This window comes from Crocuta crocuta, unplaced genomic scaffold (genome assembly GCF_008692635.1).
Source record: "Crocuta crocuta isolate KB4526 unplaced genomic scaffold, BGI_CrCroc_1.0 scaffold150, whole genome shotgun sequence".
NCBI lineage: Eukaryota > Metazoa > Chordata > Mammalia > Carnivora > Hyaenidae > Crocuta > Crocuta crocuta.
The window spans coordinates 140,314-168,295 of record NW_027527439.1 but is presented as its reverse complement, the minus strand read 5'-3'; the positions used below and the strand labels follow the sequence as shown (position 1 = coordinate 168,295).

At 39.2% G+C, this 27,982-nt stretch overlaps 1 long non-coding RNA gene across 1 annotated transcript; it reads right to left on the bottom strand.

The window, feature by feature from the left end:
* Positions 1–19: 19 nt before the first annotated feature.
* On the bottom strand, positions 20–27,982 carry LOC144228401 (uncharacterized). The gene is made up of 6 exons (XR_013334180.1): positions 27,883–27,982; positions 26,173–26,284; positions 6,673–6,757; positions 1,600–1,729; positions 764–891; positions 20–310 (listed from the first exon to the last, which is right to left on the bottom strand). It is a non-coding gene; the product is annotated as an uncharacterized LOC144228401 (long non-coding RNA).

Here is a 27,982-nt window from a genome sequence, read left to right as displayed (position 1 = left end):
GAAATAGTGGTGGTGAAGCAGGAAAAGAATTTATTTCAGTGAAGCTTATACCAGTAAGACAAGGACTAGTGTCCCAAAGGCTGTCTCCAAAGTGCTGCAAATACTTCTAGGTTTATGTGAGGAAACTGTGGGACAAACGTTAGCAGGTACATGCTGCTGGGCAGTGAAGGTCAGGTGGATCATTGTCATGGGATCAATCATGTGGGTTCTTGCCAGTGTCAGGAATGTCATTCTTGCTTGAAGGGGTGGTTTCAGTTCCCACCATGACAGGCTTTGCCTGCCAGGTCTTTTGCCTGAATTAAGAGAGAAGCTAGAGAGAAGATCGTAATGCGTTAAAAAGTACAAACTGAGGTCGAAATGGAAGTAAAGTCCTTTATCAGTGTGAAATCTATCTGCCTTCCCTTTCAGGAATGAGGAATCTCAGGAGGCATCCTCATAACCGTTGTTCCAGACTTAACACTATGTTTGCCTTAGTGATCTCCTGCCACGAAGCAAGGCTGCGAATCCCCTTCGTATAGATACCACAGGCATCACAAGTAAGTCCTTTGTCTGTTAATACCCCTTCCCCCAAACAAAACCCCCATTTTCTCTCCTGGTTCTCCTCTTACATCATTCTTGGCCAAGAGCATCCTGACCTATTAGTGCCTCTTATGCTTGTGTGCAAACCTCTGGTTTCACACTGAGAATCAGATTTTCTTCAAGTTGTCCTTGAATGCTGAAGCTCTGTTTTCATTGGGCTTTATCGCCATTTACCACATCTTACCTCAACATCTCTGGTACATGTTATCTGGCAGTTTTTAAGCAGGAAGAATCGGACTCTCCATGAACTCAGTCTCAGCAGAGGAAGTCAAATTTCACTTCTACTTGATTGAATTCTATCTTGTTTGAATCCTGTATATCAAATATTTTAATATCTCACCTTTATGATAAAACATTGAAAGTGATGACATATTCCTAAGGTACCCCTGCTGACAGAGGGTAGAAGAAAGCAGTCTAGAAGTACAAATACTACATCTGGAAAGGAAGATATAATGCTGTAATTTTTGAAACACGATATTGTATACAATCAAATGCTGTTTGTACTATCTTGGCAGAGTAAGAAAGTGGGCAAATTTTTCCATGGAAAGTCATGTAGCACCTATACACTTGAGGTTTCATGTGAAAAAAAAAATACTCTTCACACTTCTCTTACCCTGCCTTATCATACAAATGGGAAAACAGACAATTTAATTATGTATAACAAATTTAAACACTGCTGAAAATTTCTTAAAAGGAAATAATGATGGTGGCATTAAAATAAATAGTGAAAGGGGAGTCCAATAGCAGATAACGGATTCCAGACAGACATTAAATCACATATGTAAAACAGAAGTGAAGTGAGTATAGCAACAAAGAAAGTCACAAAACCTTTTATACTTTCAGCAAAAGCATCCAGGGCATATCAAAAAGAAGGCATTGGTTTCATTAATGTGGGTCACTGGAATGAAATAATATACATGTTCATAGAATGAGGTATATTTAGGATAGTGCTAGTTTCTGTAGCAAAAAAAAAAAAAAAAATGTCTAATAGCCCAAGAGTAAGATAAACAAATTTCTTACTTATGTTTACTAGGTCGGCAAGCAGAGGTCGGCTGACCCTCTTTCACACAACCATTCAGAGATGCAGGTTGATGGCAGCTCTGTCCTCATCAACAAGTGGTCTCCAGGGTCACCCTGGGACTCCTCCCTCCTAGCCAGAATGAAGAGGAAGAGAATGAAGGGTAACATCTGGAATGTTGACATGGTCCAGGTCTAGAATTGCCTTCTCTGTAGATTGTTCAGAACAGAATAGCTCTTCCTCTGCCTGCAGTAGCGTATATGCAGTGCTGCCTATGACACTGGCATTCATCAGATCATCTCTAAAGGACTACAGTGTAAAACCATGACAGTGGTTTCTTTTCTCCTGTCTTCATGCCAGGGCCTGGCTTAAATTTTGATCCTGGGGCATCCATATCAAAGGTGGCTGACAAATGCATCAGTAGCCACAGACCAGATGAAGAGTCAGGCTGCTTTCTCAGACTGAGGCCTCTTTGTTTTAGAGATCTTGGTTGATTTCCATAACTGACCATTTGGGCTGCTCGCTTTTTCTCTTCCCATGCTTAAATTCCAGCTTTATGCTTAAAATTCGTCAATAAAGCGTGAGCCATCACCCTCAATCCCAATGAAACAGAATCCCCAGCCAGAGTGCTCTCTAACCACAATGTTACTGTGTGGCCTCAGGGGTGCTGTGTAGTTTCCAGGTCTTGTAAGTAAATAAGTCTTTATTTCTTGAAGCTTTCTGATGGTTGTTGCTGAAAGGCATCTTGCAACTGGGTTGACTTCCCACCTAATGTTGGTGTGGGAAGGGGAGATCTGTGGGAAGCTCCCTGGGGCCCAGGTGAGTGCCGCCAGGCCTTTCTAGCCCATAGCGCCGCTATCACTAAGCCCAGAGGAGCACACAAGGAGCACCCTTGAAGGCCTCTAAAATTTGGAAAGGAGATAAATTTCTGCGTAAGGAGACAAGAACTAGAAGTAAAAGGGTTTGAGTGGAGCACCTGGACAATTATATAGAGATTTATGTTGGCAGGGGGTGTGGAAGGAGGAAAGTTCGAGGAGAAAATATGGCCAAGAAGTAGGATATGGGGGAGGCCAAGGCCAGGGTGGGGAAGAATAGTCTTCTTTTTCTGGGAAATGCTGCAAAAAAAAAATCTCAAAACAACAATGAACAATGAAAACAATCCAAAAATTTAAGAGAAAATATCACTGTCCATTCAGTGCCATTTACTCCTAATTCCATAAATGTCATGACCAAGAAGATTTGCAAATACACACAAGATGAGCCTCACACTTGGGAAGCCTCTACCACCCTCGCCTCGGAGCTGCCCCGGGTGGTCAGTAAGCCAGAGCTGGGATGACTTTCATTACATGACGTTTATACTCAGTGAAGATGTGCTGAAGTCCTTGCTTATTGTAACAATTTGAGGGTCCTTTTCAAGGAATACTTTAATTGATTTTGATTGCTTTTTTCCTCCTCTTTCCCCCTCTCTCTCTGGAGCCCAGGCCAAACCAGCCTTCTCTAGTTATTTTAAAAAGATTAGCCTTCTTAAAGAATTAGGCCTTTTAACTTCAAAAATAAATCATAAAACCTTGTGGGTAGGAGTAATTCAAAGTTCTCATGAGAGTCCTGAAACTGTTCATGTCCTTGTGTGTTTGAAACATTCACATAATGATGCCAAAACCACATATGACCTCAATAACCAACGTCAAGGAAAACTGCTCATACAAGATTTTTTAACTCCTTCTAAACCTTGGTTTTATCATATCTGTAGCACTTTATCTGCTGTTTTGTTTTTGTTAGGCTGGCATCCAAATGGTATGTTCTAATGGGCTAAGTTTAGATCTTAAAAGTATATGATCAGTTAGAAGATTGTTCACTAGCATTCTGGAAGCTTCCATTCAATCATAGCAGTCAATGTCGGCTGACAGAACTGCAGTCCTGTAGCCCAGACATCATCTGAATCTCTGAAAGACCCATGAAAATCATTTTGGTTCTTTCTATGAGAAGCAAGCAAAATGTAGATGGAAGATAGAAACTTTAGTACGACTGTTCTTTCCATCTCCATGGGTTCAGAGTAGCTGACCTAACCTTTGTTTTTGATTTCGACAATGGCAATCACTGGAGCGAAAGTTAGTGCCTTAGTATTATGGCTTAGCTCAATTTACATAAATTCTTGCTCCAGTTTTTTATAGAAATGCCTCACGTTAACCTGTCTACTGAAGATATGTGGTACACAGCATGGAAAGGACTATATGTTGGCAGCTGTTGATAATTGAAGGACAGTCTCACAGAAGCCGGACAAGATGGCAGAACTCCATTTAGATATAAACAAGTTATTATAACGTAGGTATGCTGTGGCCTGGAGGCTTTGGCAAAGGACACACAGATACACCATGTGAAAAAAAATCTGATCATCACTGAGGACAGTGATGTTTCCTTAAAATACAAGAAAATGGTTTGTATGTCATTTCATTTGGAGATTAATACAAACAAAAATAAAAATTTATTTTATTCAATAAAAAAGTCTTCACATTTGACTAAAATTTTCTATCTATAGGTTGATAGAGGAAAGTTATTTGGTCACCTTTCAAAGTGGGAAATAAGCAAATTTTTAAAATTAGGTATGATTATGTCAGTTGATTGAACTGAAATATATTTGGTCTCATAGATGCATACATAGACTTATGGGTTTTTCTATACATGCCTAGTTTGAAGGTCCAGCAAAGGTCAATTGGGAAACAAGTAATTTTTTTTCCCTCAGTTTACGGATTTAAGCTTATAAAGATAGGATGTTGAGTTGCCTTTGCTTTAATGTGCTTTCCATGCTGTGAGAATAAGTTGCCATTAGAGGACGTGGGAGGCAGAATAATGGCCCCTCAAAGTTGTCTATGTTCTAATCTTCGGAAGTGGTGGCAGTGTTAGTACACATGCCAAAGGGGAGTTAAAGGATATAGATGGAATTATAATTGTTCATCAGCTGACCTTCAAATGAGGGTATCCTGGATTATTTGGGTGGGCCAAATGCAATCACAGGGGCCCTTAAAAGTGGAAAGGGAAGCAAAAAAGGAAGTAAGTAGTTTTGTGAGAACTTCTCAAGCCCCCATTGTTGGCTCTGAACGCAAGAGGAAGGAGGTCATGATTTGAGAATGCAGGTGGCAGAATTTCCAGAAGGGAATGCAGCCCTACTGACAATTTTATTTTAGCCCATTAAAACCAATGTGGAACTTTGAATCTTTTTTAAATGTGTATTTATTTTTGAGAGAGAGAGAGAGAGAAAACAAGAGTGGGGGAGGGGCAGAGAGGGAGACACCAATTCCGAAGCAGGCTCCAGGCTCTGAGCTGTCAGCATAGAGTTCATTGTGGGCCTCAAACCCACAAACCATGAGATTATGACCAAAGCCAAAGTTGGATGCTTAACAGACTGAGCCACCCAAGTACCCCCTTAAACATCTAATCTTAAAATTAATAAATTTGTGAGTTTTTAAAGCCATGACGTTTGAGATAATTTGCTATAGCATCAATTAGAAACTGATAGAAATGCTATCAGGACGATACAGAATATCAATACTTGGGGAAAAAATTAGATTGTAGCCACAGGGTGGTCTGCGGTAATCCAGCTCAGCTTCACACCACTCACTCTGCATTCTGCATAAAATATTATAAAAATGTATATAACTGAACTTTGATGATAGGAAAGTAAAAATCTATTGGAGAGAAATAAGTAATTTTAAGTCAGAGAAGAAAAATGCATAACTGGTGGGATTTTGAACCAGATACAAGCATCCTACCAGTAGTGGGAATAAAATGTTCCAGGATAACAAAGAAGAAGTTAGTTGTACCTTCAGTATGCAAGGGAGACCTATGTGGTGGTTGGCACGTAAATTAGCCCACAGCGGGGAATGGAATTTCACGAGGTTCATAAAGGAAAGCAGAAGGGCATTGTAGACGAAAATCAAAGATATTTGGCATGAGAGTGGAAAGTGTGTTCCAGAAACCACAGTGTGCTTGGCGTGGGGTGACCTAGAAGTTTAAAGTAAAGTAGACTGGGTCCCGATTATGCAAAGTCTTGGATGTCTTCCTAAGGAGTTTTGACTCTCTTATAGGCTGAAGGTCACAAACCAGAGGCCTGCAGATATGTTTCAGTTGGCTCTCACAGTGTGTGTGTGTGTGTGTGTGTGTGTGTGTGTGTGTGTGTGTGTGTTTGTGTGTGTGTGTGTTTGGGTTTTTGGTTTGTTTACAATTTAAATTACAAGATTAAAAATATTTTAAAAATTGGGAGACCTGGGGTGCCTGGGTGGCTTAGTCGGTTAAGCATCCGACTTTCGCTTAGGTCATGATCTCGCTGTTCGTGGGTTTGAGCCCCGCGTCGGGCTCTGTGCTGACTGCCAGCTCAGAGCCTGGAGCCTGTTTCAGAGTCTGTGACTCCCTCTCTCTCTGACCCACCCCTGCTCACGCTGTCTCTCTCTCTTACTCTCTCTCTCCTAGAAATAAATAAAACATTAAAAATTTTTAAAAAAAAGAAAAAAAAATTGGGAGACCTAACATAAGATTCTAGACTTCCAGCTTCTCTTAGGGGAAAAAAAGGTGAGAGATGGCCGCACTGGGCCTCACTTGACCACAAATGGTGAGTAGCAACTGACCGTTGCAGCTACACGTGACCTTTCCACGCCACCGCAGTTTCCAAACTCCCCACCACTCCTTATTGTATGATACCTTTTCCACAAAAGTTTGTACCTGCTGGACTTCCACAGTATTTGTATTCATGAACCCTGCTGTAAACAGGTGGAAACCATTGAAGGATTCTAAGATCGAAGCTGCGCTTTGGGAAGAAAGCCCTGGTAGCAATTTTAAAACCTCCTCTGCATTCTGATGCCACATTATGTGCATTTCTGTCATTGCACTTACAACACTGAGTTAAAATGATCTGTTGACGTGTTTGTCTTCCTCTGCTAGACAGCGAAATCTTGTTAAGGGTCAGAGATCCTTCTTGTAAATTGTTGTTAATATTACTGGATGATTGTGTAAAGTAATGATTTTTAAATATTTTAAAGCACTAGAGGAATGTTTAATAAGCATAAATATATTTGAAGTCTTACCCAGATCCTTCAAATCACAAAGATCCTCTCCTGTGACAGTCATTGTTCTCTGCATCTGCCAGTTCTGAGGTGTTGGAAAATTCCACTGGAAAAAGATTGAAATAAGCCAAAGTAATACTATCGAATTCAGTCAGAATAATGTAGGCACTCAGATCACTTTCTGGTCACCTCTCTGCCCTCTTCCATAGATAATACACAAATACATTGAAATCCACTTAGTATGAGAGCTTCTCAGATAATAATGTGTTATATTGCTTCAGCAATTATGTAAGGAGTGAGAGCTTCTTAATTTCAAATGACCAGCACATTTGAAGCTGCACATAAAAATGCCATCAAGTGAAAGTTTAATCATAGTGCTAACAGATCATCCATTCAGCTAAATGAATCAAGTTTCTTTTTAATTTATAACAGAGAAATAAGCTTTAGAACATTTGTCTACAGAAAAATTTACACTATTTCAGAATAAAATTTAAAGCAGAGCCTGATAATTTACTCTACCAGTCTTTGAAGTTACATACCCAGGTTCACATTGGAAAAATTAACTGGCCATTTCTTAATTATTAATAAGTAGTAAGGCTATGTATCTTTTAAGTATGGATGCATATCTTTAAAGTGGAACTTTATTTATTTTATTATTTTTTAAAATGTACATCTAAGTTACTTAACATAGAGTATAATAATGATTTTAAGAATAGAAGTTAGTGATTCATCACTTACAGGTAACACTCAGGGCTAATGCCATCAAGTGCCCTCCTTAATGCCCCTTGCCCATTTAGCCCATCCCCCCACCCAACACCCCTCCAGGAACCCTCAGTTTGTTCTCTATTTTTAAGAGTCTCTTGTGGTTTGTCTCTTTCCTTGCTTTTATGTTATTTTTGCCTCCTTCCTTTATGTTCATCTCTTTTGTACCTTAAATTCCACATATGAGTGAAGTCATGATGTTTGTCTTTCTCTGATTGACTTATTTTGGTTGCATAATACACTTTAGTTTCATCCACGTTGTTGCAAATGGCAAGATTTCATTATTCAACATAGTATCCTAGCCTCAGCAACCAGACAACACAAAGAAATAAAAGGCATCTAAATCAGCCAGGAGGAGGTCAAATGTTCACTCTTTGTAGACAACATGATACTCTATTTGGAAAACCCAAAAGACTCCACCAAAAAACTGCTAGAACTGATCCATTAGTTCAGCAAAACTACAGGATAAAAAAAATCAATGTTCAGAAACTGGTAGTATTTCTATACATCAATAATGAAGCAGCAGAAAGAGAAATCAAGGAATACAAAAACCTAGGAATAAACCTAGGTGATAAACCTAGGAATAAACAATGAGGTAAAAAAAATTTATACACTGAAAACTATAGAAAGTTCATGAAAGAAATTGAAGAAAACACACACACACACACGCACACACACACAAAGGAAAACGATTCCATGCTCCTGGATTGGAAGAACAAATATTGTTAAAATGTCAATGCTACCCAAAGCAATCTACACATTCAATGCAATCCTTATTAAAATAATACCACCATTCTTCCCAGAGCTGAACAAGCAATCCTAAAATTTGTATGGAACCCAAAAAGACCCCAAATAGCCAAAGTAATGTTAAAAAAAAGAAGACCAGAACTGGAGGCATCATAGTTCTGGACTTCAAGCTGTGTTACAAAGCTGTAATCATTAAGACAATATGGTACTGGCACAAAACAGACACATAGATCAATGGAACAGAATAGAGAACCCAGAAATGGACCCACAAACATATGGCCAATTAATTTTTGACAAAGCAGCAAAGAATATCCAATGGAAAAAAGAGTCTCTTCAGCAAATGGTGTTGGAAAAACTGGACAGCAACATGCAGAAGAATGAACCTGGACCACTTTTTTATACTAAACACAAAAACAAACTCAACATGGATGAAAGACCTAGATGTAATATAGAAAACCATCAAAATCCTTGAGGAGAAAACAGGCAACCTCTTTGACCTCAGCCACAGCAACTTCTTACTTGACATGTCTCAAGAGCAAGGGAAGCAAAAACAAAAATGAACTATTGGAACTTCATCAAAATAAAATGTTTCTGCACAGTGAAGGAAACAATCGGCAAAACTAAAAGGCAACTGACTGGATGGGAGAAGATATTTGCAAAGGGCCTATCAGATAAAGGGTTAGTACTCCAAATCCATAAAGAACTTATCAAACTCGACATCTAAAAAACAAATAATTCAGTGAAGAAATGGGCAGAAGACATGAATAGACACTTTTCCAAAGACATCCAGATGGCTAACAGACACATGAAAACATGCTTAACGTCACTCATCATCAGGGAAATACAAATCAAAACCTCACTGAGATACCACCTCACACCTGTCTAACATTAACAACTCAGGCAACAACAGATCTTGGCGAGGATGTGGAGAAAGAGAATCTCTTTTGTACTGCTTGTGGGAATGCAAACTGGTGCAGCTAGTCTGGAAAACAGTGCGGAGGTTCCTCAAAAAATTAAATATATAGAACTAGCATACAATCCAGCAATTACGCCACTAAGTATGTATCCAAAGGATATAGGAGTGCTTATTCAAAGGGACACATATACCCCAATGTTTACAGCAGCACTATCGACAATAGCCAAAGTATATGGAAAGAGCCCCAGTATCCAACACCTGAGGAATGGATAAAGAAGATGTGATATAGTTGTACAATGGAATCTTACTTGGCAATAACTTTAAAAAATTATAGGGGCACTATAGAAATGGAAACTTTTGTGAAGGCAAAAACAAATACTTTTGGTTTGGGACTACAAAACACTTTGCATACTTATGAACTATGGATGGCCACCAATTTAAAGTTTAAAGAGTGACTAGGAATCTATTCACTGAAAGTGTTTAACAAAATGTCTGGGAACACTGTCCTATCAAATATGGTTCTGGGCAAAGAAGGCTTTCATCAAAATCTTAATAGATGAATCATTTTCTGTAGAAATAGTCCATGTTGAGGAAGCAAATTTCTCATCCAAGACACTTTTAGAAGGCATGCTACCTACACATCCCGGGCATCCTGGAAAAAGCCATCATAAACACTGCCAAACGATAAATAACACGCCCAAAACAATACCACTGACAAAGAGAATCTTGTCTGCTTCTTTCATTTCTTCCTTCACCCATCCCATTATTTATTCCTTCCCTCTTTGGTTAGTGAGAGTGTCTTTTGCACATGGACATGTGAGAGCAGGTGGAGAGAAAAAAAGAAAAGGAAGAACATATTCAGTTCACACAATCTCACACTAGCGACCACAAAGAAAATTATTAGAAAACTGGTCAAATGTGTAAACAGAACATTGATACCAAGTGAGAGGAGCAAGCCAGTGCAGTCAGTGGGTAAGATCCAGAGAATAGTTTCTGTGGAAATCAATTTAGGATTGGAGGGACAACTTCTGTGATTGTGTGATGGCCTTACCAGCGTAATTTGCAGCACCCTGTGTGAAATGAAAAAGGGGGGGGGGGGATGGGGCTCCTTGTTAAAAAAAGAAAAAGGACAAAATGTATTTTCCTTTCTTCTGCCGTTCTCCCTCTCTCCCTACTTGTCATCGTATTTTTTATCTGTTGTTAATGTTGTGTTTTCTCAGGCACAGAACTATTGTGGGCAACTCCAGACCCTCCTGGGTGCCAGGGCCCTGTGCTGTGACACAGCACACAAAGTGCATGTGCCCAACCCACCTCCCTGACCTGGAGCTCAGGATCCCAGGGGAGTGGGGCCACGATGCTCTCAGGTAAGGCCGTAAGAGGCAAGGCCATAAGTGAGCTGAGGTTTCAAGCCAGTGGCACATGCTCCATTGACCCCCTGGACTTCACTTACAAAACACAAAATCAAAGATAATATCATTAAGATTTTCTGGAAGGAGCTTACACCCTGTGCATGGGGCCCCTCTCAGAGTGGGCCCCATGTATCCACATGGTCATATACCATGTAGCCAGCACTGTGGCTAATCAGCCAGTCCTGAAAGATCTCCAAATTCTCACTGAAATAGATATAAACATCACCATCCTCCCACAAAAAAAAAAAAAAATTAGGGAATCAAGAGGGAAAGAGAGAGAGAAGCAGAGTAGAAGTTACCAGGAACTTCACTGTCCATGTAAAAAATTTTTTTAAGATTAAAAAAAAAAAGGAAGTTCACACAGTTCTATAAAAAGTGAATGAAAATAGAATCATACTTAGATATATACTGGAAATGTTTTTATTTTAAGGATAAAGAAAAATTCTATACCTATCCAGGTACAAAAATATAAATTTTCTTAAAAATTGCCACAAACAAACAAAAATCATCCTGACCTTACTTAGATGCCCATTAGTGCTAAAAGATGGAAGATTATTCAAGAACCTGGTTTGTGGACATTAATGGGGGAATGTGGGGGCTTCTATCCCTAGTCAAATTGTTGTCTACCAAAGCAAGAGAAACCCATTCAAATATCCTCAAGTAACAAAATAAAATGCCATTCATATATTCTTTGGTGGGAGGGGGTAAAGGGTGGTAGTTGGGAAGAACTATTTGAACTGTACTCTGACTATGAAATTAATCAACATTATCAAGAAAATGAAAACTGGGGCACCTGGGTGGCTCAGTCACTTAAGTGTCTGACTTCAATTCAGGTCATGGTCTCGTGTTTTGTGGGTTTGAGCCCCGCATCGGGCTCTGGGCTGACAGCTCAGGGCCTGGAGCCTGCTTCCGATTCTGTGTCTCCCTCTCCCTCACTCTCTCTGCCCCTCCTCCTGCTTGTGCTCTCCCTCTCTTCCAAAAATAAATAAATAAAACATTTAAAAATTTTTTAAAAAGAATATGAAAACTGTTTTATTTAACGTCTTTTGCATATATTAAAATTTCAAAATATTGGGGTGCCTGGGTGGCTCAGTCGGTTGAGCTTTTGACTTTGGCTCTCAGGTCATGATATCACCATCTATGAGTTTGAGCCCCCTTTGGGCTCTGTGCTGACAGCTCATAGCCTGGAGCCTGCTTCAGATTCTGTGTCTCCCTCTCTCTCTGCCCCTCCTCCGCTCGCACTCTGTCTCTCTCTCTCAAACATAAATAAACATCAAAAAAATTTAATTTCAAAATATAGAGTTAAATATAAATAATTTTTTCTATATCTCTGTTTAGATTTGAATTTCCCCGGAAATAGGCCCCAACACATGGATTTGAGAGCAAGTATTTTATTTGGAATGGCAGGAAATGTGTAGAAGAGTGAGAGATGAAAAGAAGGCAAGCCAGTCCACCCATCAATGTCCACCCATCATTGGTTCAGAGCTAGAGAACTGTAGCCCCACTTCCACCCTGGAGGCAGAACAGAGCTCCCTGGCAGCTTCAGGGCACAGAAGTAAGTAGTTCTCAGCAAGAGCACACTGCAGGGGGGAAGGTATGAGGGATGTCTGCGGTCACAAAGAACACTCACCAGATGCAAGCAGCCACAACCAATTCTTAAAGAAGATACGATGGTGAAAAAAATATGCAGCATGTAAGCTGACTCACAGCTCCAGATAAAACAGGTAATACTAGGAAATGAAGAAGGTAGAGAAAACAGAGCGAAGAAAATTTGTGCCAAACTCCCTGTTGCTTACAAAGGAAAAATGCAAAGTTACTGTCTACTGAGAATTATGGAAATATAAGCGTGGTTTAATCTTGTAGTTGTGACATTAAGGGCAACTACAAGAGAATAGAATACTAGTTATTTTCCATCCTCACCGCCACATAAAGAGAAACAAAGGCATTGTAACACAAACAAAAAAGCAAAGAGAGGTAGAACAGAGTAACACCATATGTTTCTATTGTAACTGTATGTGAATGAAGTGCTCTGGGAAAGGACAAAAGTTGTCGGCTTATGTTTTAAAAATTCCCACATATGCTGCCATGAGAAATTTGCACAAATCTAAGTACCATAAAATTTAAAAATAAGTAAGACACTATACTGCGATGTAATGCCAGGTCAAAGAGGAAATGTTTTCCTATAAGGAATTACTCAATAATACAGAGTATGCAATCATAGTAATCATTCATTGTGTTTCTTTATTTAAGGGGTTTGCTGATTTGACATGAAATGCAGTCTTGGATGAAGATAACATAAAACTCATGCCACAGCGAGGAAGACATTGGCAAGAAACTGGTTAACGAATGTCATTAATTCACAAGGGTCTAACACAAAAGCAAATTTGAAATGTCCTGAAATCTTACAGCTCATGTAACAGAGGCTTCTCTAAATTTGACATTCATATCACATTGCTGGTCAACTTCTGTGTGGATGAAAAATAGTAAGGAGCAGTTGCTAATAAGAATGCTAGAAGAAACCACACTGTCTTTTTCTTCTCTGTAGACAATATTTTAAAATCTATTCATGCTATAGAAAATACTATAGAAAGAAGTAGTCAAGAGCATGTAGGAAAGAAAACAAAGAGGGAAAAGTAATATAGAGTGTGTCTGGCAGCTAATTAATAAAAATACGAAGTAAATTTTTCTGATTTTGTGATGTCTGTGGTACTTATTGCTGTATTTTCCTTTCCATTCTAAATAAACATTCACTAGTATACTTCATTTATATTTGTAATTCCGTGTGTGTGTGTGTGTGTGTTTTCATGAGCCCACTAGTGAAGGCAAAGTTCTGCCCCTCACCTCTACCACCAGGGGCCAACACTTATTTCAATTTCACACACCACTTGTTAACATCGAAATCTTCCTTATCTTTTTGTTTAAATGTTTACTGTTTATAGTTCTCCATGCCCTCCCCCCAAACACATGCAATATAACACGCAATCATGTAGCTGGGTTTTTTTTTTTTTTCACTGAGGAATTACTACCTCATATAATAGTGTTGGTCAGCCAGTGACTGATGAACAAATGCATGGAAAAGGACTGAAAGAAAAAATACCACCCCCTTTTTTCGTGACCCCCTTTTAGCGGTGAAGTTATAGGTTATAGCTGGTTTTTATCTTCTGTTTTGTTTCTAGGATTCGTTCTGCAGACACATAATCAAGGAAAACAAAAGAAAAGCCTCAAATACCCATCAACAGAGAAAGGCTGAACTAGAAGAATGATACCTCCAAAAACTTATGCATTTATTTAAAAAAAAGAATGAGAATGATCTTGGTACAGATATGAAATCATCCCCAAAATATATGAATGCCGGACAGTGTAGAGAAGAGCTGGAGGGGCCAACCACCGTGGTTTGTCCGGGCATAAGAAGTTTCCCCAGGACATGGGACTTTCAGTGCTAATGCTGGGTTCTGGACTACCAGGCAATGGTGGGCCCTGTAAGCCTAGCCCCTTTATTTCTCTCAAAAAAAAAAAGAAAAAGAAATTAGAATGCAGGTTCACATTTCTTTGTGTATGCATCAAAAGCCTGCAGAAGGATACACTAGAAAGTAACAATAATGCTCCCCTGTTTGACCTTTGGTGGGGGCGGGGTAGCTGGAGCTCGGAGATTGAAGAGTTGTTTCATTGCACGTATGCTTTTACATTTTTGACCTATATGAATTTGATAGCTATTCAAAAATTAAGCAGGCAAAGACATAAACAAAACCAAGTAAAAGTAAACAAATGGGGGAAAAAAGTCAAGAGCGAAAAGGCAATTTGCTCTGCGGGGGCAAAATATATTCTCTACCTAAACAAAGTGTCTAGATAATTTACACAGTTCGACTTGGAAACTTTCTTGCAAAACATAATTGTGTCTAACCTTTGCCCTTAGCTTCTGGATAATGAGTGCAATGCAATATCCTGCCCTTAGAGAACAAAGACTTGCAGGCTGTGTCGCCCTGGTCAAAGACGGAGAGTCTGAGCTGTCTGTAACATGGGCAAGAATCTCAACATGGGCTCGTAAACCTACTGCCTGAAAGAAAATAAATTGGACAACCAAATCAGCCCTTGAGCAACTGGATATTTGCCTCAATTTGAAAATGCAATCTGTATCACATATTTGATTCTTCTTTACACCTTTCATGCACATTGCAATAGGAATCTTTAAAACATGGTGACTTATAACAATTCTTATAAAGTGTAGACTTCAAATTCATATTTTTTCCAAAGTGTTTGTTTTTCCATTATGTGGGGGCAGTAGAGAGAGAGAGAGAGAGGCAACAGAAACCGTAAGAGTCATTCCTAGAGCAGTGTGTGCATGAATGTGTGTGTATGTAATTGTGTGTGTGTGCCTTCTTGCTGATGAACCAGGAGCTTCGTGGTGGATGGCCCAGAAAACTGGTGACCAATGTCTCATCCCAAACAGGCAGAGAGAGCATGTCCAACCTTCCTTTGCCGCTTTGTTCTGTTCAGGCCCTTAGGGGATTAGATGTGCTTCCCACACTGGTGATAGCAATCTGTTCTCGGCAACCTGCCCATTCAAATGTTAATTTCATCAGGAAACACCCTCCTAGACACACCCAGGAGTAATGTTAGTCATATATCTGGGCATCCCCAGGATCCAGTCAAGTTGACACATAAAATTAACCAACACAGGGGAGGTCAAGAGATATACAGAAATGGGTAAGACACAATCTCTGCCTCTAAAGAGAAGTGAGGACCTTACGCATGCTAAAAGTACTAGTGTTAACAATCCTGGACATGGCTGGGCAGGGTCTAGTTAGATTGTCCAGAAGGCACAGAATGGGAGGGGCCAGACTTGAAACTGGACGTCTAGTCTGAGGCAGAGATGGCTTTATGTAGCTATGTGGAGATGCTTTGAGGACAATTAATGCCACTGGAAAAGAGGACAATGTATAAGGCAGTTTGTGCAGTACTGAAAGCAGCAGCAAGAACATGAAGTGCAGCAGCAGAGGCTACTTAGAGGCAAGTAGGTAGAGTACGGGTGAAGGAGTCCAGCAGTGGGCACGATCTGCAGATAGAAGAAAATGTAAAGATAGTTATATCTGACGACATAAAGTTTAAATTTTCCCATGGGGGAAAAGTAGCATTCTACTTTTCAAAAGAAAATGCTTGCAGCACATAAATCTGTCACATATTTGATTTTTGTATAATAAAAAGTGTGTTTACAAACTGGTTAAAGGCACTAACACACACACACACACGCCAATAGAAAATTAAAGAAAATTAAATAAATATGTGAATCTATTTGAATAAATGGTTGGAAAGATGATCAGTTTCATTATTTGTAGAAAAAAGAAAAAAATGAGATGGCATTTTCATCTCAAAAATTAAGAGAACAGGGGCACATGGGTAGCTCAGTCAGTTGTCAGACTCCCTGATTTTGGCTCAGGTCCTGATTTCACAGTGTGTGAGATTAAGCCCCCACATTAGCCTCTCTGGTGATGTTATGCCGAGAGACAGAGACCAACCGAGACCACTGAGGCTGAATTAAGGAAGTCTTTATTACCAGCCGGGACCACACAGAGTTAACACAGAACTCTAGATGTGCGGCCCCGAGTCCAAGGACTTAGGGCTTTTTATAATAAGCAGGCAAGCGGGCCGTACAGAAGCAAAATTGAACAGTTACTGTAAAAACGCTACAAAGTGCTAAAGAGAGCAGCCCTCATCCTGGTGTGTAGGACAACGTTTGTCATTCTGAAGGCCTGGCTTAGGGTTTTGGGGAGTTTGAAGGGAATAGCCATTATCTCAAGGACAAAGTATGACAACTGTATCATAAATAACCATTAACAGGGAACATTAACCCTTGTTTTCTTATTTGTTTTTTCCTGCAGGATGCAGGCCCAGAAGGTAAACTGAGTCAAGATGGAAGGACTGAGGCTAAATTCATGTGCAACAGTGACAGTGTGGAACCTGCTTGGGATTCCCTTGCTTCCTGCCCCTCTCCCACTTGCATTTGTGCATGTGTGCATGCTCTTTCTCTCTCTCAAAAGAAATATGCTTAAAAAATTTAAAAGAAAAAAATATCCAGTTCTCATGCATATGTAAGGAAATGGACACCCTCAAATATTGAGTGTGAATTGTCAGAATCTTTTTGAAAAACAACCTGGCAAGTTTTAGCAAATTTTAAAAAGATATACATATGTGTATATTCGTAGTCATAGCCATTCATGAAGAAAACCTACTTTCAAAATGTAGCAAATAACAATAAAAGCAGCAATATATAAGAAAGTTTATTGCAGATTGTTTGTAGTATATAGAATATAAGAAAAATTCTGAATGCCCACTAGTAGTTTAAAAATTATGATAATTCTATGCCACAAAATGTAATTATTAAACTCTTAGAAAGAAGGAGCTATAGTTTCTGACTTTGAGGAGACCCATAAAAAACCATGGTCTATATTACTTATGTGCCCACTGTTCATCAACTGCGGCTTGAACAATGGCACTTGAATCTCATGCAAGGCTCTACTGCTCCCATCTCAGCTGTTATGCATCCTGTGGGTTTTCATTCCCAGTTCAGGGTAGAGTATATGATCTCAGGCCAACATGGGGAGCTCCAGAGCACAAAGTCAGTACGATCAGTGCCCATCAAATGTAGTTAAACACTTTGTTCTGAGATCCCTAGGAGTGCTGGGTGATAGCAGGTGAGGCAGGGCTTTCCTGCAGGACTTGGACCAGAGGGCGGCCTCCACCAGCCCCCATGATGAAGCCCGCCCACAAAGGGGCTGAGAGACCAGAGAAACTGAATCCTGAAGATATCATCTGAGCTACACCTTGGAGCTACCCCAGCTCTTTAATCCAAATGAGTTTGGGCTGGGTTTTCTGTCACTTGTTAAAAAAAAAAAAAAAAAAGTCTTTATTGATACATTTTGGTAACTTGAACCAGAAAGTTGTGAAATAATAGGAAGACAGATTATTTGTACTGCTTACCTAAAGGGGTAGAAATGGAGGGAGTTGAGAGAGGCTTATTCAAGTATTACCAATGATATTATTAGTATAATGTTACTATATGTAATAACATTATTATTATTAACATCCTTTTGGATTTCATTTGTCATTATTAGCATGTATAACATTTGAAACTGAAAAAAAATCTTACAAAAGACGCACTTTGACTACTGGTATCAGTAAGTCTACATCTCTGCTTTCGAAAAATGGAATGTGAAATCCAAATGCATCTGTGAAAACTCAAGGATGATTTTTGTCTCTTTCTACTTAAAATAAGAAAACATACTGCTGTTAAAGTTTATCTTGGACAGCAAGGCTGTAATGAGAATATTCTAATTGCTTTTGCTAACCATTTTCCTCCACATGGTTACTGAATATGTATCGAATATCTGAGGCCAGCAGATCACAGCCTGTGTGAAGAAGTTTGAGGTCCCAAAAGAATGGAGTAAGAGACAGGTCATTGTAGAGGTTTAAACCAAAGAAGCAGGTAGGGGCTCCATGTTGAAGGTATTGACCTTGTAATACATGCTCAGAAATTTGCACTGTATTCTGAGCTTGACGGGGGTGCTGAAAGGCTTCGAGCAGTTCAGAGACACAAGGAGACAGGTAACTGTGGGGCTTGTGTGGAGAATGAACCCTGAGGAAAACAAAGCTAAATGCCCTGTTGTGTGGACCTGAAAATTCCTTCTCCTAGAGCACTCAACTCTGCTTTAATTCCAAAATGATATTAAATAGTTCCACATGCTAACAACTTATTTCTACTGTGATTCAAAGATTCAAATCATTTAAAGCCTTTCATTTTAAGAAATGAGGGTTTTTTATATTTAAATGCTGTAAATTGTTGAAAGCTTTCATGCCATCCTCAACGGAATTATGTTACCAAAGACATAATTGTTAGTGCTTCCCGTCCTGCACTTACATGTTTTGTTCTCTCTTCTCATTTCCAAGTCCAAATATTATTAGGAAAGAAAACTCCGAAAGCCCTGCGATTATGTTTCAAATCCCTTACATAATTGTTTCTCAATCATATTTGGGTAATGTTGCCTCTGTCTTCCAGAGTCCCTACTACCAAACAGAGGCCTTAAAAAGTAAGAGTACTTGATAAACATCTAGTATAACCCAGGACTCTTTAGGGTCCACAATAGAAATTTCTCTTGCAGAACCAATATCTGCTTTTTCTCTCCTCTTACACATAAAAAAAAAAAAAAATACTTTGGGGCACCTGGGTGGCTCAGTTGGGTAAGTGTCTGACTTTGGCTCAGGTCATGATCTCAAGGTTTGTGAGTTTGAGCCCAACATCTGGCTCTGTGCCGACAGCTCAAAGCCTGGTGCCTGCTTTGGATTCTGTGACTCTCTCTCTCTGCCCCTCCCCCACTCATACTCTGTCTCTCAAAAATAAATAAACTTTAAAAAAATGTACACTCCCTAGCCCTATTACATAAGTAAAGCCATGTGACTGGCTGTTGCCAATGGACTAAAGTAAGTGGAAGTGAGGTGGGTCCCTTCTGGGTAGAAGCAAAGAGCAGAGGTGAAGTCTCCATGCTTTTTCTCCCTGCCATAGCACCCAAGTCGGCCATAGTCCATATGGTGTAGCAATAAGAAGGTGAACCTTGTATGAGCCTGGAGCCCTGAGCAACTGTGTGAGAAACAGAGAGAGCCTCTTGTTCCTCCCCCTAATCAAACTGAATGAGCAATAAATAAGACTTTGAGATGCTAAGTCACTGATATTCCAGGTTTCATTTTAAGCATTGCTGGCTTATCCTGTCTAATAACATTTCAAAGATGCTTCTGAGAATCTGATGTTACTATGCACCCTCTCCCCAGCTAGCTGCATGTTCAGACATTTAAAATAAAGAATATGAATAAATTTCTCCATGAAGCCTCCGCCTCACATGGATATTAAAGATGAAAGAATACGGCGGCACTTGGGTGGTTCAGTCAGTTGAGCATCTCCCTTCAGCTCGGGGCATGATCTCACATTTCATGAGTTCAAGCCCCACATCGGGCTCTGTGCTTACAGCTCAAAGCCTGCTTTGGATTCTGTGTCTCTCTCTACCTCTGCCCCCTGGCCCCTATTTGCTCTCCGTCTCTCTCTTACTCTCAACAAATAAACATTAAAAAGGAAAAAAATTAAAGAACACTTAGCTACTTTCTAGCATACAAAATAAGTGTATGTGTGTGCACGTGTGTGCATGTATATGTATGTGTAGAAACACTATTGCTTTATGTTATCATGGTTCAGAAGTTACCTAATTTTGCAACTGAAAGTTAGTGAGTTGATAGAGGAAAATCAGCTGAATAATTCCTAAATCGTTTGTCAAAACAAGAACTCAGTCTGTCCCTAAGCACACCAGCTCTGATTAAACTAAAATAGTAGCTTACAGCCAGCGGAGGGGAGGCAAGAAGGAAGCAGCGGGGCGTTTTCTGAGATGGCTGACTCTGTACAGAAGAAGATAAAGAGTAATAGGTCTGCTTTACCTGGGGGATTGAAGTTGTGAACCGAAAACAAGAAGCTCTTAGCATTCTGGTTTGTTTACTGCAGACAAAGTAACAACTTCCTGTTTCTCAGGAAAAAAAAAGGAAAAAAAAAATACTCTCAAGAGTCACATAGAAAGACCTCCTTAACATCAAAGGACTCTTCTAAGAAACTGTGTTGGTGAGGGAAATACAGAAAGTATCAAAAGCCTACAGTGAGGGGCACACGCATTCTGTTATAGTGCTTTCACTTGACCAAACTACACCCCAAACATAGTTTTTGAATTAGTCGTTAAATCAATCAACCCCTCCCATTGTATTTTCAGTGGAGCTGTGCGGACCAAGGATGGATCCTGGCTGATATGAGAAAACAACACGCTTTCCCTGTCCTATCTCATTTCGTTTTCTCTTTGTTCTGGCCCATACCATCCCTTCCTTCCCAAGCTTTGCCCTTCCCTGCTCTCCCTCCTGCTTACCGCTGCTGGGTAGGGTGTAGGCTAATCTTTTTGCTAACCAGGGCTAATCAGAGCTTCAACCCTTCCACAAACAGCAGGGCTAGGCTGCTTGCACACGGCCAGGGTATCTTGTGGATCTAAGACATTGTGGTTTCTTAACTCAAGAACACAAAAGACATCACAGGTCTTCTGCATTCCACTGCAAAGTGTGTGCATTTGTGCCATGTGTATTTTTGTCCTCAAATGATGAGTATTGCAGATACAATTTCCTTTTCCTGCTAGTAAAGAAAGTGCTAGAACAGAAAACATGTTTCTTACCAGAACGGAGACGTGAAATGAAGACGTTTAGTTTAAAGACGAGACCACTCAGGGGATAAAAACAGTTGTCTTTGGAAGGGCTTGTACGAGGAAAATGCAACCGCGCTATTTCTGAAGCCTTGAGCAGCAAACCTAGTGGAAGAGATGCGTGGAGACAGGACTGTTGAGATCAATACAAGAAAGATTTTGTTGTGGGACCTTGGGTGGCTCAGTCGGTTAAGGATCCGATTCTTGGTTTCAGCTCAGGTTGTGATCTCCTGGTTCTTTAGTTAGAGCCCCAAGTGGAATTCTCTCTCTCCCTCTCTCTCTGCCTCTCCTCTGCTCACTCTCTCTGTCTCTCTCTCAAAAGAAATGAACTTTAAAAACATTTCTTAAAAAAGAAAGATTTTGTTGTTGTTGTTAAAATTAGCCGGAGTGGAAATATCTTTAAACTTAAAAATAAAGGAAATAAAGAAAAACCATTGCATAAAACAATAAACCAGGACATCAAAAAGAAAAAAAAAAAATAAATAAAGAATAGTAACAACAGCAGCTAGGGTTTATTTAACATTTTATTATTTGTCCAGCACAAATGATTAAGAATCCCATTTCTAGGAGTGCCTGGGTGGCTGTTGGTTGAGTGCCTAACTTCAGCTCAGGTCATGATCTCATGGTGGATGGCTTTGAGCCCACATGGGGCTCTATGCTGACAGCTCAGGAGCTGTTAGTTCTCTCTCTCTCTCAAAAATAAATAGACATTAAAGAATCCCATTTATATTAATTCACACTAAACTCAAATTCCAAATAGTAGCAAATACTACTATTATCCTTATTGTCATTTTAAAGATGAAGATCCTTGGGGCGCCTGGGTGGCTTAGTCCGTTAAGCGACCGGCTTTCGCTTAGGTCATGATCTCGCGGTTCGTGGGTTCGAGCCCCGCGTCGGGCTCTGTGCTGACTGCCAGCTCAGAGCCTGGAGCCTGTTTCAGAGTCTGTGTCTCCCTCTCTCTCTGACCCTCCCCTGCTCACGCTGTCTCTCTCTCTCTCTCTCATAGAAATAAATAAAAATATTTAAAAAAAAAAGATGAAGATCCTTAAGAAGAGGAGTTAAGAAAGGTAAAAGAAAAACAAAACACTATGTCCATGGTAGTTACTGGAGCTGGGATTTTTTTTTATACTTTCTAATGAGTATTTATTATTAGGTAGGCCATGATTCAGGATCCCAGAGTGGGTATCACAATGTACCCAGATCCCCGTTCACCACCCTTGGAGAAGGATGGAGGAGAGCGGCAAGGTGGGTGGAGCCAGTTCAGACCTTCCCAGGAAAAGTGCCTTCTGCCCACTGGTCCTCCCAGGCTGAAGCCCAGGATATGGGGCAGAGGGACTTGTACACACACAGGTACCATTAACACACAGTGACACCACCCCCTTTCGAGGTCTCACAGGGAGTTCTGCCAGCGGTTCCTGGTCTGATTCTGGTTGGGGAAGCGCAGTCAAAAGGGGCAGTCTGGTAGTTCTTGATTTTGGTCTTGATGCCTTCCACCCTCGTGCTGACTCCTGAAGATACCCCTGAAGCACCCCATAGCTCAGTGTGACCCTCAGCGGGGCTGGGATTTGGAAGCAAGGCACTATAGTTCCAGAGTCTGTATTTTTTCTATATTACTATTGAGAAAGAAAGAAATAGGCTGCAATTTATAGTAGAAAACAAATGGGAAGATGAGTGAGAAAAAAATGGTCCATAAGTCAAGTATCGATGATAAATGAGATAAAATATAAATATGAACAAATAAACATCAGTGGAGGCTCATAACTATCTCATAGACCTGATGGAATGGGTAGATAACATGTCCCTGGAAGGGAACTTATTCCTCATTCAAAAGAAACAGATTAAATTGAAGGAGAGAATATAGGTAAGTGAAATAGATCTGCAAAGTGAGAGGAAGCACTCTGAGGTAAGAATTAATGGGCATAATGGCTACGAGCCGGCCGGCCATAAAAAAGATTTTAGTGATGAGTATCATAGAAGCAAACTCTTACATACATGATAGGGTAAAAGTCTGGACATCAGCTGTAGCCCTGCTCTTCTAAAATGTAATGGACCCAACGAAGTCTTGACTTGCTGAAAGTGAATTGCTCAAAGCTAGGGGAAATAATAAGATCGAGGTCTACTCTGGTCTTAATTTTGGTCAAGGAAAATTAATTGGAGGTATGGAAGTGGAAGTATCCTTGCAAGAAAGTGGCAATTTGGTAATGGAACTTGTAATATCGAAGGAAGCTAATGCCTAGTATACCAAGCCATTGTCCTGGGGGTTAGGGAACACAATTTCAGAGGTGAGCTCATGCATTCTTGACAATGATGTAAAGTATTACTTTTACCATTTTTCTCATAAGTCTACCACAGAATACTTTAAATCTTCTTATCATCTTCTTGCCTTGTGTTGTTATTTTCATGCAGTTTAGTGCAATGGATAATTTAAACTCCATGGAAATATAATATTTTGTATTGTATTTATATATTTGTATTATAAAAATATAATGTTTTGTATGGTCAATTTTATTTATATTTACCTATAAATGTACTCTTCCTTGTATTCTTTCCTCCCACTGACATTTCTGTTTTCATATAGGTTCATTTTATTTCTGCCTAGAGAACTCCTTTCATTGTTTTTGTTTGTTTAGACAGTCTATTGATGGTTGAATAACTCAGAAGTTATGATAAGGATGGTTTCTCTGGGTATAGAATTCAAATTTGGAGATTGTTTTCTTTCAGGACTTTAACTATGTCACTCAGAAGTCTCGTCTTATCATTTCTGATGGGAAGTCAACTGTCAGTATTATTGTGGTTTCTTCGAAGTTTAAGTGTCTTTTGTCTCTGTTCCTTGAAAGATTTTCTCTGGGTCTTTAATTTTCAGCCAGTTTGACTATGATGTGTCTTGTATGATTTTCTTTGAACTTTTGCTGCTTGGAATTCTCTAAGATTCTTGAGTGAGGTCTTTCATCAGTTATGGAAAGTTCTCTGCCATTATCTGTTCAAAAATTGCTTCTGTCTCAGTCTATATATTTTCCCTTTTTTGAGTCCAATTATATAAACCTTGGAATTTTTGAACATGTTCCACATGATTATTACATTTTTGCTCATTTTTCATCTTTGTATTTTGTGTGCTACTTTGGGTACTTAATAACTATTATCCAGGGGTGCTTGGGTGGCTCATTCAGTTAAGTATCTGACTTTGGTTCAGGTCATGATCTCACAGTTCATGAATTCGAGCCCCACACTGGGCTCTGTGCTGACAGCTCTGAGCCTGGAGCCTGCTTCAGATTCTGTGTCTCCCTCTCTCTCTGCCCCTCCCCTGCTCATGCTCTGTCTCTCTTTCTCTTAAAAATAAACATAAATTATTATCCAGTTAATTAATTTAATCTTTCAGTGTATCCACTATACTATTAAATGAATTCACTAGATTTTTGAAGATATAATATTTTTTAGTTCTAAAATGTGTTTTCCCATAGATTTCAATTCTGTAACATTTTTTATATTTTCATGTATTTCCCCCCATCCTTTACTCTTTTTATTTTAACATATTAGTCTCAGTTATCTGCTGACCTCAAGTTCTCAATCACTGTCAGGTATGCTTCAATTGTCTACATTTTCCCTTTTGGTCTTGCTTCATCTCATGTCAAGTATCTTAATTTTATTGGGTACAAAGAACTGTAGTGTTTCCAGATGACATTATCCCCAAATAGAATTCAGCCTCTCCTCTGATAAACAGAAAAGTAGATCATACATCACCATGATCCAAACAGGACTAAGCTATATCAGGGCTGGGTTATAGTTTTGGTAAGCTCTAGTTTATTACTATTCCCAGCACATAAGCCTCTAGGATTCTGGTGGTCTTTGATTCTTTGGCCTTGATATTCTGCAGATTATCCAGTTCACGCATTCTCTTACAGAGGTCACTGTTTTGTGAAAATGAAGGAGGCTTCATTCTGTATTTCAGAAGCTGTGGACCTTCGCCTCCTGTGCAGCTTCAAAATTAAATAAATATCTTATGTAGGCAATGAACCATATGTTTGAGATCTTTCCGGTTTTCCCATTTTGTCCACCCTGACAACTGCTAAAAGCAGACTCTCATCCAAACTACACTTGGCCTTTATGCAAAGGAAGAAAATTAACAAAGAATAGAGTCAGTGTTTGGGGCAGATTGATGGCATGTTAAGAGATTCTGAATGCAGCAGAGGAGGATGGGTGCCCACAAACTAAATGATGTATTTTATTTCTACCTTTTTCAGTGATCTGATAATCAACAAGGACTGGAAGGAAGTTCCAGGTGGAAGCTTAAAAGGGTCCATGTTCTATGAACCAGTAAAAAGCTTTTGCATGGAGCTGAAAAGTATCTAGTTGGAATAGAAGTATGCTTAACTTTGTTTGTTTCAGAATACTCCAAAACTTTTGATTAAAAAAATTCCCCTTTTTATTAATGTCCGTCTATTCCCTTAACAAGTTTAGATATATACCATTGCTTTAAGGACCTTCAAAATATAGCTAAAAAGTAAATAAGTCAACTACTTACTTGAAAATATTCACTGTTGAGTCTTGGTACCTAGGGTAACACCACATTGTTCCATTGTCACACACACACACAGCAATATAACACCACACTGTACTAATATGAATATTTCTTAAACACAGATCAATCAAAGAAAGGGACAATCCCCCAGAGTTATATTCATTAGAAGAGGAAATCCAGTGAAAGACTAACATTAAATCGTGGACAACACAAAAAGGAAAAAAAATATATGGATACCTGATAATTGAGTATGCAGTTAATATTCTTCATGATTATAAATCTCATGTATTATTAGTTATCATAGCTAGCATTTAATGAGAATCCACTATTGTCTGACATTGTGCTAAACATTTTACATATATTTTCTCACTTAAATCTCAACAACAGTATGGAGCAGCTCTCACTGTAATTGGTTTACAGAAGTAACTAAGGCATAGAGACTGTAGTGTAAGAGCAAGGTCTAGAAACCAGATTCCTAGAATTAGAACTCTGGTTATAAAATTTATTAGCTGTAACCTTGGATGAGTTACTCAACCTTCCTGCTTCAGTCTCCCTTATGAAAACAATGGAGAAAATGATAATGGGGATACTTCAGGGTAAAGTAGCTGGTGCATAGTAAGTACTTATAGGTGTGTGACATTGGGTGGAATTACTCAATAATAATTTGTTCAAGGTCACACAACTAGTAGATGGCAGAGCCAGGATTTCTTTCCAGATTCCAAAGCTCTAATCTTAACTAGAATATTCCAGTATTACCATAAATTAGATTATAATCTTTCTAATACATTTAGCTAACTATTAGTATACATTTTATTTGGTTTCACAAAACTCTCTAAAATAGTATTAATTGTTGTTATTACTCATTGTTTATTGAGCATTTATGGCATAGAACCAGATACTTACCACACGGTGAAGACCAGACAATGTCCAGAATACAAGTGTCTGGAGTTCTGCTTGAGCTTGGTGGACACAAATGGACAATCACTGACTCATAGTCCCAAGGAGACTATATTTTCTGAGGAAAGATACATTTAGGGACGAGATGACTGACAATGAACTACTTGCTTCACAGGAGAGGAGCTACAAAACTAGGAAAAACAATCATCTTCCTTCTGCTTTCACACCCATTTACACTATCATCTCTGATTCTGATGTTCAGAGCAGCCAACATTTGTAAGATAATGTTTTTTTTTCTTTAAGTAAAAACAGGGGAAATGACACGAATGTTGCTTTCGCTCTGCTTTTGCTCCCCATCCAAAATCAAAGCTGTGCCCAAGAGGGGCTGTGTGTTTTTTAGCACATTTCCTGGAGTTATTTTTAAATTGGTCTTTCTTGTTCAGAGCTAGTTGGTAGTAAAACATTGGTGACATCAAGAGGAGTGAAAATTTCATAACTCTGTGTTATCAGGTAACATTGACTGAATTTGTAAATCACATTATGGAGAAGTGCTGGATCCCAAATGTGCTTATGACCAAGTCTGTGTTTATAAGTAACAATGGCTGTGACGCTGGTAAGCTGACTTTGTAATAGACTCAAAACAAACAAACACGGTGTTTGTCTGTTCGGGCTGTCTCAGTTCCAAGTAGGAAGCAATGTGAATATACTCCACATTGACTTTGTCAACACTAGCTCAGAATCCTACACTGATTGCCTTCCCTTGTCTACTGAATTATATATAAACGCCTCAGTCATACAAACGCTATATTTGAAACAAACTGGATAACTTCTGCCTTTCCCAACAAGCTTTACATTTTCTTTTAAGCCAGTTAGCATGTATTTATTGAGCACTGTTATGGGCATTATGTTGGGTGATGGATCTATAACATACTTGCCCTTGTAGAGTCTAGAAGGAAAGAGTGGCATTTGTTACAGGAGTGTTGAGTTGAACGAAGGACAGAACACTCTAGGAGTCTATAACATAGAGAAGCAATCTGGTATGGGTGTCAGGAAAAGTGTCCATAAAAAATAAATTTCAGTTATAAGATTAATAAATTCTGAAGATCTGGTCTACAGCATGGTGACTATAATTAATAATAGTGTATTGTACTCTTTACTTTTGCTAAAAGAGTAGATCATAAATATTACTTCATTTCCCAGTGTATACATATATCAAAACATCACATTGCCTATCTTCAATATATATGATTTATATATTTTTTCATTCACTTTTGACAATGATTATTTGTTCATTATACCTCAACAAAGCTGAAATGAGCAAACAAATAAAAAAGAATTGATACTAGCTATTCTAGAGTCAAGATTGTGAATGAGTTTCCCATTCTGGTGCATTCTGTGACTCTGTTTTCCTGCTTTGTGACACTGCTGATCTTTCTTACCAAACATTGAGTTGGCTGATATGGCTTTCCTATCTAAATAATTTACAGATTTGTGTGAGATTATTTAAAAATTCTCCAGACATTTTAAATCCACATTTAGAAGTGGAAAGTAAAGCAGTACTTTAGTACTGGTGGCACACATTTTTTCCCTCCTTTCAATTCTAATTTATTTCTCTCATGAGCTCATTGGGAGAAATGGATTTGTTTCCCATCATTTACTCCTACTTTGAAGACCAGCCTTCTGTTTACATCGGAAAGTATAGAAAATCTTGTTTACCTGGAATTATTTTGGCTCTGGACTACTATTCAAAGACTTCTTGAAAACAGCATAAAGTAATAGCTTTTGTGCTGGGCCACCCGGAAGCCTTGACACTGGA